Source organism: Sus scrofa, chromosome 8 (genome assembly GCF_000003025.6).
Source record: "Sus scrofa isolate TJ Tabasco breed Duroc chromosome 8, Sscrofa11.1, whole genome shotgun sequence".
NCBI classification, from domain to species: Eukaryota; Metazoa; Chordata; class Mammalia; order Artiodactyla; family Suidae; genus Sus; species Sus scrofa.
Genome location: NC_010450.4, coordinates 9,471,278 through 9,487,560, shown reverse-complemented (window position 1 = coordinate 9,487,560; position 16,283 = coordinate 9,471,278). Strand labels below are relative to the sequence as shown.

General features: G+C 40.7%; 1 long non-coding RNA gene across 3 annotated transcripts in view; it reads right to left on the bottom strand.

Annotated features, from left to right (window-relative positions):
- LOC110262057 overlaps window positions 1–16,283 on the bottom strand; it is a 248,873-nt gene that overhangs the window by 15,831 nt on the left and 216,759 nt on the right. For all 3 annotated transcript variants that reach the window (XR_002346562.1, XR_002346564.1, XR_002346563.1), the window contains exons 6-8: window positions 15,033–15,136; window positions 5,533–5,657; window positions 1,155–1,281 (exon numbers count right to left, since the gene is read on the bottom strand). This is a non-coding gene — a long non-coding RNA (uncharacterized LOC110262057). The remainder of the gene's footprint in view (window positions 1–1,154; window positions 1,282–5,532; window positions 5,658–15,032; window positions 15,137–16,283) is intronic.

The following is a 16,283-nucleotide window of genomic DNA, read 5'->3' as shown; positions in this document are numbered from 1 at the left end:
GGCCACAGCTCTCAGGCTTTGGACGTCTTACTCCCTCCCCTTGGATAAAACTGGGTGGTTGTCCTTCCTGCAAGCTGATATTCTTAAACATTTTTCTTTTTGCCATTTCTTGGGCATTCCTGTGGCATATGGAGGTTCCCAGGCTAGGGGTTGAATCGGAGCTGTAGCCGCTAGCCCACGCCAGAGCCACAGCAACATGAGATCCCAGCCGCATATGCAACCTACACCACAGCTCACGGCAATGCTGGATCCTTAACCCACTGAGCAAGGCCAGGGATCGAACCCACAACCTCATGGTTCCTAGTTGTATTCGTTAACCACTGAGCCATGATGGGAACTCCAAACATTTTTCAGTATTTATTGGCCTCAGTGGAGAGAAAATGCTTTCCTATTAATCAAGGTGTTAAGTGCCTTCTTCTTTAAGCCAGTTAATAATGTATTATTTACCCCTTCACCTTCTTCTTCAAACTCTCCTAAAAGAAAACGCCACTCCTATAAGGGAGAATCTACTCAACATTTCAGAGAGAAGATGGGGAGAGCATTCATATCACATGGAACAGAGTGTGTGATGGGGACCAGCCCTATTCAACAAGTCTTGGCTTAGAGGCATCTTCTCTTGGCCAGAGCAGGGCCGGGCCTTTTCCCAGCTCTTCCTTCTGTCCTCATTCCCACTACAACAGCTTTTGGGGCCCCCTCTCTCTTTCTAATGCAGAGCAATGAACCCTGTCCACTTTCTATTTCCCCCCTGTGCTTACCCATACTATATTAAAGAAGAAACCTGTGTTTCTTACCACTAAAGAGGAACTCTAATTTTTTTGTAATATATTAAATTAAAAACCAAGGTTTTACTGCTTGTATCAAATAAGAGGGAGACCCTCCAAACACAAAAGGAACCACATGTAGAAACTTAAGTCAATTGGCATCTTATTCCAATTTATTCTAGAGATACGTTGTGCCTTGCTTAGCCGCCCTGCATCTTTGTACAGATCTGTGCCTGGCCAGCCCCTGCACACTACAAGATTTAGCTGAAGGAAGCAACGACTCTCTAGGAAGCCTGGCCTGACTCAATCCATCCTTAACCACCCTCTAGGCTCCCTCCAGTGTTCTCCAAATTTCATGTAGACTTCAGGACCACAATTATTTATAGCACCTACCAATGTTGAAGCATTTATCAATTTGTCAGTCTGTCCGCCTCAGCTTGACTGTGAACTCCTAGGACAAAGATGTGGTCTAATTTATCTCTGATTCCACATGGTCCCAGAATAGAGATGGAAATAGGGTCTGTTTAAAAAAAAAAAAAAAAGTCTTATATTAAATTGAAAAATTAACGCTGCCAACTGCTGTTTAGATAGATGCATACATACAGGCATGCGTAAATACGTGTATACACATATGGGTAGACACAAAAATGCACATGCAATCAGGACTCTAGCCCGAACTGACAGCAAATCGACTTTGACCCCAAAACCTGCCCAACGTTTTCCACTTTTAACCCAGGGTAAAGAACAGAATTTCTTGACCCAGTCCCAAGAATGGAATTCTCTGGAGAAGGGGGAAATATGAAGGCAAGAAAACAGGAGGTGATTTGTAAAGGAAAATGAAGCACATGGCAAGTTAGACTCCCCAAGGTTCCTAAAATGGTAGTTAATTGAATCCAGTGTTCCAAGACCTTAATTTCAAACAAGGTCTTTGGGAAAAACAGTCGGCTGTTCTCCCTCAGGCAAAATGAAAGCCCTTTTCCTTTACTCTGAGACCTAACAAAGCTCCCAACTTCTTCCTTAATCCTTGTGCACTTGGGGTAAGGCTGCACCCTTGGGGACTTTCAAAAGCAGGCTTTGAGCTTCATTTCCTTCTCCTGCTCCCGCACCCCAGCTTATCGGCAAACCCCTATACATAGTCTTTAATTCAAAGCTCTCTGCATAAATACATCAGACTTCTAGGATGCAAGTCCTTGCCAATCTGACCCAGGCCATATGTGGACCCCAGGTCTTGATTTGCAGCCAAGGTCCAAATTGAATCTCTCCATCTCCTACAGTAATTTTCTTTGTCCTTTATTAATCATTCCTTTGTTCCCTCTTACATTAGAGCAACCTCATTCATTCATATGAAAGTAAATGTTTATTGAATGTTTACTATGTGTTAAGGCTGAAGAGACACAGAATAATAATAATAATAATTTTTTAATTAGACAAGTAGTTCCTTTGCAGCATGATGGGTTAAGGATCCAGTGTTGTTATTGCTGTGGCTCAGGTCTCTGCCATGGCCTGGATTTAACCCCTGCCCAGAACTTCCATATGCCATGGGCACAGCTGAAGAAATACTTCTAAATAATAATGTTATTTTGCACTATAACAGAAATTAGATAAAACAAAACAAAACCTGTATCATTATCTCATTTAACACTCATAAAACTCCTATAGGTTCAGGACTATTAGTACTGCCACTCCAGAAATGAGAAAATAAGGAACAGAAAGAATGAATGACTTGATGAATCAGTTTAGGATAATTTCATCTGCAAGTAACAGAAAAATCAACACAGTGCAGTGTAAACAATGAGAGGAAAATATTATGTAATGACAGGAAAAACAATGTGGCAGCTCCAGAACTGGTGAGTTCAATAACTTCATACCTGGGTTATTTGCAGCCTTTAATGAGCACCTTATTTCTCAGGTAGGGTCCCTTCCTAGCTGCAACAAAGTTACAGCAATTTCAGGGATTCACTCAGACACAGTAACCCAATGATGAGACCAAGAGCACATCTTTTCTTAGTGTCTGTGTTAGTTTCTTAGGGCTGCTGTAACTAAGTACCACAGGGGATTTAAAACAACAGAATATATACACTCTCTCTGTTCTAGAAGCCAAAATTGAAAATCAAGGTGTCGGCTATCTCTAAAGTCTCTTTAAAAATGCTATTTCCTTGCCTCTTCCTGACGTCTGGTGGTTGCCAGCAATCCTAGCTATTCTTTGGCTTGTAGACTCACCACTCTAGTCCCTTCCCCTGAGAGACTGTTTTCCCTGTGTGTGTGTTCCTCTGTCCCTTTTCCTCTTCTTACAAGGACATTCATCATGTTGCCTTTAGGGTCCACCCCGCTTAGCACTGTTCTCAGGTGGCTGTCGGTGAGAATGCTGAAACCCTAACCACTTGAGGTAGGTCCCCAAAACGTCATCTCTTTGGAGAAAGAGTTCAGCAAAGAGACTGAGGATAATGAGGCAATTGTTTATTTAAAGAGAAGACAAACGTGGAGAGAATATAGGCATAGGCAGGCTGGGGCAGGCGGTAGAGGAGGAAAGGCATAGAGGAAGAGACAGAAAGAGAAAAAGCAAGAGAGGAAGAGAGAGGAAGAGAACAACATGCACTGTGGAGGTTGTTTAAATCACTCGCATGGGGGCGGTCCTTCTGGGCTTCCTCTGGCCAATCATCTTGCTTGTCTGGATTTGGCCTGACTGGGGGCCCTGCCCTCAAGGTGGTTTTTAGCACAGGGGTCTCTGGGAAGTTGACAAGAGGTTGCTACGGACTGTGCCCCTGCTTTCTCTGACCCTGAGGAACCGTTCTGCAAGTGTATAGTTCTGGAGGTCTCCTTGACCTCCAGAATGAGAAATAGATGGTCTCTATCTTTTATCCAAGCAGAATGCAGCTTTTATCTTGAAGTTATCTGTCCACAGGAAACAGATTAGAGCTGCTCAACCTGGGACCTGTCTATCTGCTGCTTCGGTATGACCTCATCTTAACTTGATCACATCTGCTAAGACTCTGTTTCCAAATAAGGCAACATTCACAAGTATGGGGGTTAGAAGGATGAAATCAAACCCACAGCAGTGTCTAATTTTCAAAGCTAGAAAACCTTTCCTGAAAGCCATTAGTCAGTCCCTTATTTCTCATGGCTCAGAATTGCATCCTGTGCCCAAGTCTAAGCCTATGACTGCCCGAGGGGAGTGGAGCCACTGTGATCAGCATAGACCAATCACGGCCTGGAGCACGGGAAAGAGACCAATCTCCCCCAGAGCAGTAAGTGGCTAGAAAAGGAGGCTAGGTACCTGAACTTCATTAAGGAAGAAATGCGTGAAAATTATTGAAATTGATGTCTCTAGGAAAAACAACCAACGATGTGGGCTAACCTTGCCTATGGTCTGTCATGAATATCCAATTCCAGGGTCTAAGTTCTATGAGCTTTCAAACCTCCATTTGAATACCTGCTCTAGCACCATTCCTTATATTCTGCAAGACTCTGTGCTGTGGAATTTGTAGGTATCTTCTCCTTTAACCCAAATCACAATCCAGTGAGGTACACACCATTATTATCCCTACTCTTTTAATTTATTTATTTTTTGGCCATGCCCACGGCATGTGGAAGTTCCCAGGCCAGGAACTGAACCCAAGCCACAGCAATGACAACCCCAAATCCTTAAGCACTAAGCCACCAGAGAACTCCCTATTATTCCTGTTTTAGAGATGATAAACTGAGTCATCAAGCCTAAGGATACACAGCCCTTGACAGTAGATATTTATGAAATGCAGCATTCTGTGTGAAACTCAAAGTCAAAAATCCAACTCATTTTTGTAAACCCATCACCCAGTACCATGGCTGATACAGAAAAAAGGGAAATGTTTGCTACATGAAAATCTGGCTCTTCTTCCTGCCCCCAGAAAATCCTTGCTCAATTTTTAAGAGGACATTTGAGTTTTCATTTCTGCAAAGCCTTTATTTCTCTTTCATCAGGTCCACCAACATGACTAAGAAACTTGTATTTGTTCACCTAAATGGAACTCTATCCTTTTGTAGTGGAAATTAACCTTTAGGATGAGGTCCTTTGCACCTCTTGGCTTGTTTGAGCCAAAAAAAAAAAAGGCTCTTGACTCAGAATGGGCAGCCATTTGTTATTCTTGGGGAACTTGGGGAAGGGATGACTGCTGTGTAATTCATCCCCCTAATTCCTTACACTGAGTGTGTAACCGGAAAGCCATGTGTCCTCTGATCAGGGAAGAGGCAGGAGAGCATGGAGAGGACAGAATTTGGAAGGAAAGATTCAGACACTTCTTTTGTCAAGAAAGTTAGGAGAATGTTCAATCGTCTTAGACAGACTGGATCCTTTCTTAGTTCAGCAGCTACATTGGCTGGCTCATGAACTTGGGCAAGTCACTTCCTTCTTCAGGGACGTTTCCTCATTCTATGAAATAAGAGGGTTAAACTAGGTTATGTTCAAACTCTCTTTAGCCAGAATGTTCAAATCCTGGAAATTATGTCTCCCTAGGTTTACTGTGAGCATTTCATCTCTGCTTCTCCTTCTGCCTTTCTTCCCGGGTCCATTTGTTGATTCATGCATCTGGGTGGTGACAGTGATGAGAAGGATAATAAGCTAAAATTATACTTCCACTGAGCAGTTTGGTTTAAAATTGCTTTCGTGTTCACTATCCTGATTCTTTCTTATGACAACCCTGTGAAAGTACTAATTTTCCCATTTTTAAAAATCAAGACATTTGAAAATAATGGAGTTTGCCAAAAGGTACTCAGCTAATAAGTGACAAATCCAAACCTGCAGTGATGGGTCTGGCTGCCAGTTAGTACCCTGGAATATAACTCCTCAGCACACAGCATCTCACAGCATGCTAGATGCCCCTGCTTCACCAAGGCTGGGACAACACTGACTCAACATTTACCCTGTGGAGATGAAAGAGTGTAGACAAAATCATTGACCTGGATCACAAATACCTTCGTTATGTTAGAATTGAGCTGAAACTCACCCACAAGGAATCCAGTATAAGGAAAAACTATCTAAAAACAAACTCTGAAAAACAATGAGTTGCTTTGAGAGATAGTGACTGCCCATCACAGACAATATTGAAGCATAAGATAAATGAACTCCTGATGGGACCATAGTAGCCAGACTTTGAATAAGAAATTACATTCAGTATCATCTGTGAGATATTCTTTGCACTGAGATGATCTGGAGATTTGGTCTGAGCTTGTCTGGAGTTTTTTTTTTTTTTTTTTTTTTCCTGATTAAATAAATAAATAAACCTATACACCGACAATGGACAATTTGAATTTGAAACCAAAAACAGAACACTATATACATAAACATCAAAATTCTATTGAATCCTTAAGTACACATCTAACAAAGTATGTGTGAGATTTATGTAAAGAAAACTACAAAACTCTGATGAAAGAACTCAAAGATCTAAATAGATAGTTATTCCATGTTCATGGATAGAAAGACTCAATATTGTCAATATGTCAGTTCTTCCCAACTTGATCTATAGATTCAACATCGTCCAATCAAAACCCCAGCATGTTATCTTACAAGCATTGACAAACTGATTCTAAACTAAAGGTGGAAAGGCAAAAGACCCAAAACAGCCATCTTTGTTCTTCTTCAATGAGAATTTTTGAGCAGTGAAACTATTCTATATGACACTGTAATATTGGATCTATGACAATATATATTTTTCAAAACCCACAAAATGTACTACACCAAGAGTAAACCCTAACATAAATTTGAACTTTAGCTAATAACAAGTTGTCAATATTGGTTCCTTCATTTTGACAAATGTACCACACTAAGGCAAGATGTTAATCACAGGGGAAACTGCATAGAGGCAGGAAAGGGAGAAGATATTTAATGTGCTCTGGGATGTTCTAGTTGAAACTGCATACACACATCTTGACAGTTAGAAGCATGCCTCTGACATTTGAAAGCTGTCAGTAAATTGTCTGCTTCTTTGGAAGTGTTGGCTCAAATTCCTCCATGAGAGAAGACAACACCTTTGATAAGGCAAAAACACAGGGCATTTTAATTAGACAAAGGTAAAGTTAGATCCTCTTCTGTAATGGAGAGACTCAAAACGAGAAAAGTTCTATCTGTGAGACATGTTTCCAGGTCAAGGGTTTAGAGGGAGACTTGGTGCTTCTCCCTCAAGGCCCCCAGAGGGTTGAGGGCTGGACCTGGGTTGGGAGAAACCCACCTGTTCAGGGTGCTCCCTCCCAGAACTCAGGAGGGCACTTTGCTTGGTGTAAGGCCCCTCTGTGGAAGAACTGGGCTAAGGCCCTACCTCATAATAGTCACCTGCACTGTAATTCCCATCTCCTTTCACAAGCTTTCAACTAATGTTTTAGAAACTGCACTCTGGAGAATGAAAAGACAGACCTAGCTTGTGTTTACCGAAAAACAATACTGAGGGAATCACAGCTCCAAGGAAAGGCAGACTTGAGTAAGCCAGAAGCAGCCAGAAAATACTCAAAACCCCAGAAAGGCAGGGAAGTTTGTATTTGATTAAATGGCACAGGCAATAAGGGCTATGCAGGTTCTGGAAAGGGTGAGAATGCTGTGTGATGGAGAGTCAGGGAAGATATCCTGTCTGCACTCTGAAATATGTGAGATTGGGGCCCAGGAGGCCAAGAGAGCTTTCCTGGAAGATTCCTGTGTGAGCAAATGTGTCACAGTGCCCACTTCGTAAAAAGTAACTTCCATCTGAAAATGTCACTTGATACATTTTTTCAGGCCAATTTGATAGCAAATTGAAAATTTTAGAACCAGTTTGTCAGCCAGAAGGTGACAACCCCCCCAACATAAACACACACACACGCACACGCACAAACGCAGACACACCCACAATAGTCACTGAAGGAGTCACAGAGTATATCCGCCTCACTCTAAAGCTATTTTTCCTTCACAGGCTTGAATGCAAAATTGTGTTTTCATACTTCTTTCAATCTAAGTCCTGTGGATCTGCTTAATGAGATTCAGATTTTCATTTTTTCCATCTCAGAACTGAAGGAAGAGGAGTCTCCAGGGGTTGGCCCTGCTTGAATTCTCAGCAGACTTGACAATGGAAAAGTTCAAACATTATGGCCTCAAGTCATTTTCTAAAACAAACAAAACCAAAGCAGGCCTCATAGGCTCTTTCATGACTTACATGACTAAAAATCCTCTCCCTCTCATTTTCCCTAATTTATTTTTTTTTCTCCCTCCTCCACATATTCTTCAAAAACATGTGAGTCATGCGTACACTGGGAACTCGACTGACAATTCCCCACATATCAGTGTGAAATGTCAGTAAGCAAATTAAGCAAAAGTTCTGGCTGAGAAGATAACTCGAGGTGAAGAGCCACAGGAGCTGTTTTTTCAGATCTGGTTTCCCTGGGGGGAGAGAGGACAGGCGAGAGGCTGAGACCAGAGAGTTGAGGCAATTGTCAAGGACAAAGCTCAGGGCTAAAATGGCCAGAAGACAATCTGAAAAGAAGCAGGAATTTGGGGCAAAGCCAAAGCCATCCCATGAGGCATGCAGGGATGGTGGTGGTAGAGGGAGGAGAGAGGATGAAATGAGGCAGGCAGCTATCCCAGGAGAGGTCCAGCTCAGATGCTGCTCTCTGCAGTCTCTGCAATGTAGTAACCAAGCACCAGGCACCCACAACCTCTTCCGCAAGTACCCCCATCACTGCCTCGGCTTAACTGAGAACAGGCTTGCCCTTGGTAACACTGATGTCCTTGCAGTCATCGCAGATGGAATCTGCCCATTCGCAACATGTCCCTCCACATCCCTCCTAGTCGTCGTCAGCATCTGCCCCCCAGTGCTACCCCTGGCTGCATATGCTCCTATGCCGGTCTCCCTCCGCTTGAAGTTCTTGTACTCCAGGTACCCCAGCCTCTGCCCCCACCATGCAGTCCCTAAACACTGCTTGGACATTATTCATTCTGCCAGGGGTCTAAATAATGGTCTGATGGTGACGGTAGTATCCATCCCACAGATTCCCCTTCATTCCGCATTATCCCGGGTGACTTCCACACTCTCAGGTCCATGGCTCCCTCATCTCAAAGTCTTTCTTCCCCTCTCCATCCAGCACTCTCTTCCATTCATCATTCCACAAATAGTAACCAGCATCTACCACTCACTGTTCACTGGACATGGTGCTAAGGACACCAAAGTAAACACAGTCCCTGCCTCCAAGGAGCCCATAGGGAAAGAATCACATAGGAGAAGTATACACAGGAACTCAATCTAGTAGGAAGGATGCAGCAACAGAGCCCCTCTCTGCAGAAAGGCAGGACCTACAGTGTTGAGATGATGGGAAACCCAGCTAGGCTATAGCAGAAACCCATCAGTGGACCTCATTGGTGGACCCCATCAGTGAAGCCCATCATAGGGGTCCAACCCCAGTAGAATATTGAGGACAATTAGCATTAGCTACAGAGGGCCTCACAAACTCTGCTGAAGTTCAGTTTAAGTTTTCTGATGAGGAAAAATACTGATTATCAAGCAGAAATCAAGGCAGAATCCTAATCTTAAGCACAGGATCTTATTCATCTATATAAGCTGGTATCTAATACTATGCTAGCTCATGGCAGGTGCTTAGTAAATGTTTTTCAGACAGAACTCATCTCTGATGAATATAATCAGCATGATAAAGCTCAAGAGAAAAGCTACAGAACAATCTACAGAGCACCATGCAGGCAGGCTGGATACTGAGAAAGACCAATTCTAGATTCCACTTACCTGTTTGGATGGGGCTCCTAAAATACTCCAGAACTTGGTTTTCAGCTTGGCTAAGACTATGAGTGGGAAGTGATCAGCATTAGGAGCTTAATGGACTCAAGACCACCAGGGCTAACTTGGGTCACTCTAGCTCAGAAGCCGTGTATGGCACCATAAAGAACTTGAAACAGAAGCAAACTCATCTTCTGACTGAAGCCTTTTCTACATCTTTGGTGATGGGGACCAGCCAGCTTACTGGAATATGGACCACCAGACTCTAGAGCAGGAACCCCCAACCCAGGTCCCCAGCAGAGTCCCCCCCAACCCTCAGAAGTCTTCCAAGGTGACCAGGGGATTCACAGAGTGTTTCTATTATCCTTAAAATCCTAACAGAATTTAAGGCTGTACAGATTAACCCAAGTATCCTTGTTTTTCAGGGAAATTAGAACCAATTCAGCATGCTAACACTAGTCATGTAGATCAGAAACTGTGATTAGAGCTCATATGTGCATCTGATTAAATTTGAATGGGGAAATGAAATAAATATTTATCATTAAGGGCAGTTTACTTGACAAAAATCTTTCAAAACAAGTTACATTTTGCAGGGACTTAAGAAAAGAGGCCTCTTTGGTATAGAAAGGTTGGAAATCATTTGACAAGAAGCAAGAAGCTTTTATATTTCACCAGCTCATTACATGGGGCCAGAAGCATCTCATTCGCTGCCTTAGAAGATGCTGAAAAATATGTTAATCCTGGGCTCCTTTTCAGAGAACTGCCTGGACTTAGACAGAAGGAAGCTAATTTACAAGTCAAGCATATAACCTGCCTTTTCATACAAAGAATATCTGAGAGCAATCAGAGAGTTAAGGAGGGTGTTTTCATTGAAGTATTCAGCTATATTCCTTGCCCATAGTTCTACACATGCTTTCATAAGAGAACACAAGCTTGAGATATTAACGAACCTGGATTTGAAACCCAGCTCTCCTATGTATTATGTACATGATTTTAGACAAATGCATCATGGAAGACATGTAGCTGCAAATATCAAAAATGCCAATAAATAGTGCTTTAAAAACTGAGGGTGTTTTTTTCATATACAAAGAAGTCAGATATAATAATCTCAGAATTGACAAATTCCTTAAGGAAATCATCCAGAAACAGGGTTCCCATTCGGTTTCTGCTCTGATCTGAGTGTGCATGTAAGTGTTCATTTTCTTTGTAGCAAAATCACTGCTACCAGTCCAGCCATTGCATCCATATCCCAGGTAGGAAGAAAAGGAAAGAGAGTAGGGCAGAAATTATGCACTAACTAAATCTATTATTATCAGGAGATTTTAGCTTATTTGGAAGCCTCAGTTAGTATATTTCTGCTTATGTATCTTCACTAGCATATTGTAGGAAGACTATGGATAATAATCAATTGACAAAGAGTTGACATTAAAGAAAGTATATAAATCAAGTATATAAATATAAAGATTTTCTTCTTTTAAAGTAAAGATTCATATCAAAAGTAACAAATTCTACTGAAACCCATCAAATGTGTTTAAGTGAGTTAAGATGTTTTAGTTGTAAACATTGTTAACAATACATTAATATGAATTAATAATGAGGAAGAAAGGAAGGAAAGGGAGGGTGAAGAAGGGATGAAGGGGAAAAGGGAAGTGGAAAATCACATGATCACTTGTTTTGAAGACTCGTTAAGTAGAATTAAAAGTAATCAAGCCTCGATGATCCCCTCGTGGCGCAGTGGTTAACGAATCCGACTAATTTGTTATGAGGTTGAAGGTTCGATCCCTGGCTCTCAGTGGGTTAAGGATCCGGCATTGCCATGAGCTGTGGTGTGGGTCGCAGACGTGGCTTGGATCCAGTGTTGCTGTGGCTCTGGTGTAGGCCGGTGACTACAGCTCCAATTAGACCCCTAGCCTGGGAACCTCCATATGCCATGCGAGCGGCTCAAGAAAAGGCAAAAAGACGAAAAAAAAAAAAAAAGAAAGTAATCAAGCCTTTTCTGTACGAAGCATATCTGAGAGTATTTGAAGTCTTAATGAGGGATTTCTCTTTAGAGCAGTTTTCCAGCTTAAAAGAAAACTAAAGAACAGTAAAATTAGAAACTCACATCTTGTGAACTGTAAAGAAATAATAGATTTAAATGGCTGCTAACTACCTAAATAATGGAATAAATGGATGCTAACTTCACAAAAAGAGTCCATTAGATGAGATGGAAAAATACACCATCATCTAAAGATAGAGATATTCTTTCCAAAAACTTCAACCTGAATCTATCAAGCTTCAAGATCTAACTCCCAATTTACAGGAAATAGAAGGGCAGAGGAACATGGGAAATGATGCTACAGGGATTCAATCCGCAAAACCCAGAACACAAAAAATGTTACAGACCAAACAGGTAGTTTTTCAACAAATAAATTACAGGGGAATATAAAAAACTACAGGATAATAAAGAGATTTTAAAGGACTCAAGGTATATTCAAAAATGGAAATGTATGAAACTGATTTGACTACTGGTAGAAAAACTATTTAAAAAAAGAATATAAAATAATGGGAAAAATGTGAACACTGACTCAAATATTTCATTATCATATGTAATTATTTTTAATTAATTAGAGTAAAAATAGTATTGTCACTACATTTCCTTAAAGAGTACTTACATATGAATACATGTTAAAATCTGTATATGTTAAATTATATAATATCTGGGATTTGCTCCAAAATAATTCATCAGTAAGGGGGAAGTAGATGGAGGCACAGACAAAATAATATTGGCCATGAATTGATAATTGCTGAAATTGCATCATGGGTACATGGAAGTAATTTATTATACTATGCTCTCTACTCTTTTATGTGTTTGAAATTTTCCTTAATTTTTTGGTCTCTCCTTTTTTTTTTTAGGGCTGTACCTGCAGCATATGAAGTTTCGCCAGACTAGGGGCTGAATTGGAGCTGTAGCTGCCAGCCTATGCTAGAGCCACAGCAACATGGAATCTGAGCCGCGTCTGCGACCTACACCACAGCTCATGGCAACACTGGATCCTTAACCCACTGAGCATGGCTGGGGATCAAACCTGAGTCCTCGTGGATGCCAGTCAGAATTGTTTCTGCTAAGCCACAATGGGAATTCCATCCATAATTTTTTAAAATATTAATCAACCTCAGAATGAATAGCATTAGATAAAAGTACCATTGGACTTTACCTAAAGTGAAGAAGAAGCTATTCTAAGTAAACCTCTTCCTTGATGGAACTGGCTAGGATTTCTTCCCATTACCCTTGTGGGGAGAGCCTGAAGTTGACAGCAGAATCAGAGATTCTTCATGAAGAAAGTAAGAGTATAACAATAGATGATTCCTATGCAAGAAATTTCTTGTACCATTTCTTTAAATGATCTTTTTATGTAATTATATTTTTTATAATTTTTGAAGAATAGTTCATTTACAATGTCATGTTAGTTTCAGGTGTTCAACACAGTAACTGAATTATATATTATTACATATATTGGAAAAATAATATATTTAATATAAAATATATAATGTATATAATATAATATTATATATATTATTTTTCAAATTCTTTTCCCTTATAGGTTATTACAAAATTTTGAGTATAGTTCTCTGTGCTCTACGCAGGTCTTGCTGCTTACCTATTTTACACAGTAGCGTGTATGTGTTCATCCCAACCTCCTAACTATCCCTCCTCTTCCTTTCCCCTTTGGTAGCCGTAAGTTTGTTTTCTATGTCTGTGGATCTATCTCTGTTTTGTAAATAAGTTCTTTTGTACCTCTGTTTTAGATTTCACATATAAGCCATATCATATTTCTGTGTTATTCTATTATTTGTATTTCTTTTTTTTTTTTTTTTTTTTTGGTCTTTTTGTCTTTTCTAGGGCCACCCCCCGTGGCATATGGAGATTCCCAGGCTAGGGGTCGGAGCCATAGACACCAGCCTACGCCAGAGACACAGCCACGCTGGATCCGAGCCACATCTGCAACCTACACCACAGCTCACGGTAACACCGGATCCTCGACCCACTGAGCAAGGCCAGGGATCGAACCCGCAACCTCACGGTTCCTAGTCGGATTCCTTAACCACTGCGCCACGACGGGAACTCCTGTTATTTGTATTTCTGTGTTACTTCACTTAGTATGATAATCTCTAGGTTCATCCATGTCACTGTAAATGGCATTATTTCATTCTTTTTATGCCTGAGAAATAGTCCATAAATATATATGTGTGTCTTTTTTAATTTTATTGAAATATAGTTGAATTACAATGCTGTGTTAATTTCTGCTGTACAGCAGAATGTCTCAGTTATACATATACGTCCTTCTTCATAGTCTTTTCCATTATGGTTTGTCACAAGATATTGAATATAATTCCCTCTGCTATTCAGTAGGACCTTGCTGTTTACCCACCCAATATTTACTAGCTTGCATCCGCTAATCTTAAACTCTCAGTCCTTCACTCCCCCACACTCCCTCCTCCTTGGCAACCACAAGTCAGTTCTCTATGAGTCTGTTTCTGTTTTGTAGGTAGGTTCATTTGTGTCATATTTTAGGTTCTACATATATATTATATCCTGTGGTATTTGTCTTACTCTTTCTTACTTCACTTAGTATGATAAGCTCTAGGTCCATCCATGTTTCTGCAAAAAAGCATTATTTCATTCTTTTTTGTGACTAGTATTCCATTATCTACAATATAATATTCCATTATATATGTATACACACACACACATATATATATACAGTATTTATATAAACCATGTCTTCTTTATTTATTCATCATCAATGGATATTTAGGTTGCTTCCATGTCTTGGCTACTGTAAATAGTACTGTAGTGAACATTGGGGTGCATGTATCTTTTCAAATTAGTTTTTTCCAGATATAGGCCCAGGAGCGGGATTGCAGCTTCATATGGTAATTTTATTTTTAGCTGTTTAAGGAACCTCCATACTGTTCCACATTTAATCTTAAGTTCTGAGTTTCAAGATCTCTTCAGATTGTATTATAAATACCTACACTGGGAGTTCCCGTCATGGCACAGTGGTTAACGAATCCAACTAGGAACCATGAGGTTGTGGGTTCGGTCCCTGCCCTTGCTCAGTGGGTTAAGGATCCCGCGTTGCTGTGAGCTGTAGTGTAGGTTGCAGACACAGCTCGGATCCCGTGTTGCTGTGGCTCTGGTGTAGGCCGGTGGCTACAGCTCCGATTAGACCCCTAGCCTGGGAACCTCCAAATGCCACGGGAGCGGCCCAAGAAATGGCAAAAAGACAAAAAAAAAAAAAAAAATACCTACACCATATGATCTCACTTTACGCAATAATCGATAAATACTTGCCCCAAATAATCGAAAGCCCATAAATAGTCCCTTCATAGAGTATTTGATTTAGCGAAGTTTCTTTTTTTCTCTCCCCAGTTACGTTCCAAATTACACATTCACATATATTTTCACACAATTTTGAGGTTTTAAAGAAAATATGACCATAGAGAAGTAAGAAAATTTTCATGATATTCCAAATGAAAGGTGTTGGTTCACTTCGTTGGCTATTACCTGAATGCCTGTTCTCCTCTGGACATTGTTCTGGGTTTTAAGAGAGGTGCTGAGGAAAACAAAAGGTACAGCCTTTGCCTGGGGGAGCTCACAGCATGGGGAACCTGGGGAAACCAAGCACACACCAAAGACAACCATGAGTACCTGTAGATGATGACCCAAGCTTGTAGCAGCATTATCCTCAGCTGCTGAGGTGGAAGCATTCCCAATGTCTAACAGAGACATGAATAAACAAAATGTGATAAACCCATGCAATGGAATATTATTCAACCTTAAAAAGGAAGGAGAGGGACATTCTGGCATATGATACAACATGGATGAAACTTGAGGATATTACGCTAAATGAAATGGCCAGTCACTAAAGGACAACTACTGGGTGAGTCTGCTTGGGGACTTATTGCCTAATACCTACAGAGCTTCAGTTCTGCAAGATGCAAAGATTTTTTTGGATATATGCCGGTGGTGATGGTAGCACAATAATATGAATGTACCCAATACCACTGACACATACATTTACAAGCAGTTAAGATGTAAATTTTATGTTACGTGTGTTTTGCCACAAATAGAATTTTTTTAAAAATTACAATCTAAAGTAAAGGCCACAAAGGAGAGCTACACCACTGTTTAAGTGACATGAATAGCTGCCTTCCAGTATCTGTCCCCCATTCTCTCCTTCCTAATATAACCCATATTTGTTTAGGGGTTAATTTCACCCCCGCATAGCCATGTGACTCAGGAGATACTAACATCTTTTCTGACTTTACCAGCGGATCTTGATTATTCCAAGCCAATCACATCATGATACCACTCTGTCCACTATCATTGGTTTAAGGAGTGGAACATGAAATATGTTGGTCCAATCACATTGAAGTAAAGCATGGATGTTCCATAATTGGAGAAGATGGAAACAAGGAAGCAATGGCTGGCTCCATTGTGGCTGACAGCCTTTTTGTGAACATGAGGGGAACATGTTTTAGGCTGAAGGTAATTCAGGGAACAAATCATGGAAAAATACAAAGAGTTTGGTCAGGGAGTAGTCATTGACATTGCTGAGCCACCAAAACAACCAACTCTGTACACTTTTCTACCTCTGGACTTACTGTTATATGAGACAATGCATGTGCTTATTATATAAGGCATTTTAAGTTGTCTTTCTGATAGTTCAGACCAAGTCACCCTATCTGAAGTATAATTATACCAGAGAAGCAATGAACAGACGTAATCATGTGAGCTGTAGAATTCAGCACACGT